Below are 4,500 nucleotides of genomic sequence, written 5' to 3' on the forward strand. Positions count from 1 at the left end.
TATCCCCAGGAAAGAAAGCCTGCAAGCTTTTGCTTTGTGGTGCAGTTGGTGGGCAAATCTGGGCATTGCATGAGCAACAAGAGCTTTCTGTGCTGGCACCTTTGGTGTGGGAGGAATCTTTGTTTGTATCTAATTTTGGGAGTCGGGCTGGCGGTTGGGAGGTAGGGTTGTAAACAGGAAACAAGAGGCCCATTCCCAAGGAAAGAAAGCCTGGAAGCTTTGGTTTTGTGGTGCAGTTGGTGGGCCAGGCTGGGCACTCCATGAGCAGCAAGAGCTTTCTGTGCTGGTACCTTTGTTGTGCGAGTGTCCTAGTTTTAAATTGGCCCCCCCTCGGGAATAAGGGGGCTCAGAGGTGATTGGGTGCCAGGGCAGTGTTCCCTGAAGAGCCAATCACCGTCCATGTTTTTTGCTTCTGCTCAAAATCATATATACACAGCCACCAGAAGCTGTTGGCATTGTTCTGTTGTTGGTGTCTGCTGCGTGTAGGTGTAGACAGCCAGGGGGTGGCTGGGCTCCTTCCCCCCCCCGGGGGAGGGGAAGAGAAGAGCCCTGCAGCCCCCCCAACTCTGCCTAGGCCAGAGCAGAGTTAAAGGCAGCATTTTGAGTGTGTGCTGTGAAGGAAGAGATTCACAACACCTGACCTGAGAAAAGAGGGAGGAGGTTAGGCCCTCTCCCCCTCCCTGCAGCTGCAGGACACTTGGGACAGTGGACAGCTGGACCAAGCTGCCTGTGGTTAAGGCTAGGGGGCTTTTTCCCCCACTGCATTGAGGCTGGCGGGGGTGGATTTTAAGGCTCAGCATTGAAGCAGAGCCACATGGACGGGCTAAATATAGCTTGGCGCTCAGGAGCGGAATCCCAGGCAAAATTGGAGACGGACCCCGGAGAGAGGGGTCTGGAGGATGTCTCTGCCGTGATTTAAACGCAGGACAGCCAAAAACCTGAAGGAGGAATCAACATTCTAGGATGCGGATGCTTGATAAGCTGGACTACACTTACAGCAGCCTACGAACCGAGGTATGAGAGGACAGACTCAAAACTATCTTCTTGGACTTTGTGAGGAGGAAAAACAGCAACAAACAGCTGGAGTTTGGTGAAGGGGGAGCGTTTGGGGCCAGAACACTCCCACGAGAGAGACTGCATTACCCAGCAGCCGTGAAAAGCTTCTACCTGGACTAAAGTTAAAGGGAGGGGCTTTGAAGGGACAGGCAGAAGTGTAATATATATATATATATAGTTGCCTTTAGTTTGTACAGTATACTTATTTGTGTAAATAAATGTATATACTTCCCCTTCCCCTAGAGAAGCCTCTGGTCTGAAGGTTTCACTCCGGTGTTGGGATATATTGTGGGAGGGGGTGGAGAAGCCTGGAAATTGGATTTTTAGATTGCTAATGTGACTCTAACTGCCACAGGGAGGAATCTTCTTCTGTATGCAATTTTGGGCTTCGGGCTGGCAGCTGGGAGGCAGGGTTGAAAAGAGGAAACAACAGCCCTAATCACCAGGAAAGAAAGAATGGAAGCTTTGGCTTTGTGGTGCCGTTGGTTTGTCAGCCTGGAGACTCCATGGGCAACAAGAGCTTTCTGTGCTGGCATCTTTGGTGTGAGAGGAATCTTGGTTTGTATGCACTTTTGCCAGTAGGACTGGCAGTTTAGAGGCAGGGCTGAAAACAGGAAAGAACACCCGTAATCGCCAGGAAAGAAAGACTGGAAGCTTTGCCTTTGTGGTGCAATTGGTGGTCCAGGCTGCGCACTCCATTGGCAGCAAGAGTTTTCTGTGCTGGCACATTTGGTGTGGGAGGAATCTTTGTTTGTATGCAATTTTGGGAGTCAGGCTGCCAATTGCGAGGCACGGTTGAAAACAGGAAACAACAGCCCATATCCCCAGGAGAGGAAGCCTGGAAGCTTTGGCTTTGTGGTGGACTTGGTGGGCCAGGCTGGGCACTCCATGATTAGCAAGACCTTTCTGTGCTGGCACCTTTGGTGTGGGAGGAATCTTGGTATACAATTTTGGGAGTCGGGCTGTCCTTTGGGAGGCATGGTTGAAAACAGGAAGCAACAACCCTAATCCCCAGGAAAGAAAGCCTGGAAGCTTTGGCTTTGTGGTGCAGTTGGTTTGTCAGCCTGGAGATTCCATTGGCAGCAAGAGCTTTCTGTGCTGGCACCTTTGGTGTGGGAAGAATCTTCATCTGTATGCGGTCTTGGGACTGTTGTTTCCTGTTTTCAGACCTGCCTGCCAACTGCCAGTCTAACTCCCAAAATTGCATACAAACAAAGATTCCTCCAACACTAAAGATGACAGCAAAGAAAGCTCTTGCTGCCCAGAGAGTTCCCAGGCTGACCCACCAACTGCACTAAAATCAAAAGCTTCCAGTCTTTCTTCCCTGGCGATAAGGCCTTTTATTTCCTGTTTTCAGCCCTGCCTCGTAACTGCCGGTCCGAAGACCAAAATTGCATACAGAAGAAGATTCCTCCCACATCATAGGTACCAGCACAGAAAGCTCTTGTTGTTTATGGAGTGCCCAGCCTGGCCCACCAACTGCACCCCAAAGTCAAAACTTACAGCCTTTCTTTCCTGGCGATTAGGGCTGTTGTTTCCTGTTTTCAGACCTGCCTTCCGACTGCTAGGACACCTCCCAAAATTGCATACGGATGAAGATTCCTCCCACACAAAGGTGCCAGAAGAGAAAGTTCTTCCTACCAATGGCGTCTCGAGGCTCAAAAACCAACTTCACCACAAAGCCAAAGCTTGCAGGCTTTCTTTCCTGGGGATAAGGACTGTTGGTTCTGGTTTTCAGACCTGCCGCACAACTGCCAGTCTGACTCCCAAAATTGCATACAAAAAAAGATTCCTCCCACACCAAAGGTGCCAGCACAGAAAGCTCTTGCTGCCAATGGAGTCCCCATGTTGACAAACAAACTGCACCACAAAGCCAAAGCTTCCAGTCTTTCTTTCCTGGGGATAAGGACTGTTGTTTCCTATTTTCAACCGGGCCGCCCAAATGACAGCCCAACTCCCAGAATTGCATATGGACGAAGATTCCTCCCACACCAAAGGTAGGAGCACAGAAAGCTCTTGCTGCCCATGGAGTGCCCACCCTGGTCCACCAACTGCACCACAAAGCTTGCAGGCATTCTTTCCCGGGGCTATGGGCTGTTGTTTCCTGTTTTCAGCCCTGCCTCTACACTGCCAGCCCGACTCCCAAAATTGCATAAAAATATTACTCCCCCACCAAAGGTGCCACCACAGAAAGCTCTTGCTGCCAATGGAGTCTCCAGGCTGACAAACCAACTGCTCAACTGTGGTGGTTTGAAACTCCCAAGGATCCAATTTTTAAGTTCAAGCCCCCCTCCCACAGTCTGCCCTTGTGAGAGGGTTTAGTGATGGTATGGACTTGATATCTTTTTCACTTCATGTGGGGAGTTTTCAGACAAAACACAACCATTCGTTATTGGCTGAAGGGAAAAATATTTACAAAGGTTTATTTACTCACACCTATATATATATATATTTACATTGAATTAAATTCCTCTTTTCCTTCAATAAAAGTCCAAGAAGGAAAGAGAAAAGTCTTTCTGTCACTGCACAGGCCACAGTTCCTTCGTTTCAGTTTTTTGTGGCACTGGTTAGTGTCCTTCATTTTCCTAAGGCAGCAGATTCAAGTATAGCAGTCAGGATTTTGGTTCTTACTTTGTGGAAATTCCAACCCCCAGCCCGAGCCTTCGGGGGATTTCCTTGTAGATCTTCACTCCTCTTGGGGTAGAACATTGAAGGCAGCTTTCAGTTCAGTCTTACCAAAGCTCTTTTGCTCTGTCTCAGCTTCCCAGCATGATAGAAACAGTAGCAGCAGCAGCAGAGGGCACGACCACCTCCCCCGTGTTCCATCCTGGCTCAGCTCTCAGGATGACTCCGGGTTTCTCGGCTCCTCTGTCTCACTCTAGCTGTTACTGCATTTTGGGACTCCCTAAAGGTTTGGAAGTCCACCCCTCCTCTTCAACAGGTTTCTGAGTTTTGGGAAATTAATACAGTCTTACCCCAAACCAGCTCTGTTGAGTTTTCCTCTGTTTCGTTGCCAGCTCTCCCTCCTGCAGGAACATCTCTGCGTCTTTCAACTGGCTTCATGTTATCTTGTTGTTATTGGCTATCTTTTTGGCTTTCAACCATCGCTGTCTTTGTTCAGGGCTGCTCCGCTGCCGCTTTCAATGTTTTCTGCTGCTGCTGACAGTAAGGAAATTCTCCCAGCTCTTGATTACAGGACCCAGTCCAGCTTTGACACTACACCGGGTGTCCCGTAGCCTCAACTGGGGCTGGGGGCTCTTGGCCCCCAGAGGGGGCTCACTGGCCCCCTGCTTCCTCGTGGTTCAGATCATGGCAGCCAACCTACTAAAAAAACTACCTCACCACCTTCTCTTCCATTGCTGTGGGTATGTAATTTCCATAGGGCGCATATGAACCTTTGATTGGTCTAGTATTATCAGTGGGGCAAACCATTACTGCCCCAGA

The sequence above is a fragment of the Neopelma chrysocephalum genome, unplaced genomic scaffold (genome assembly GCF_003984885.1).
Source record: "Neopelma chrysocephalum unplaced genomic scaffold, ASM398488v2 Primary Assembly neopelma1_97010, whole genome shotgun sequence".
In the NCBI taxonomy this organism is placed as follows: domain Eukaryota; kingdom Metazoa; phylum Chordata; class Aves; order Passeriformes; family Pipridae; genus Neopelma; species Neopelma chrysocephalum.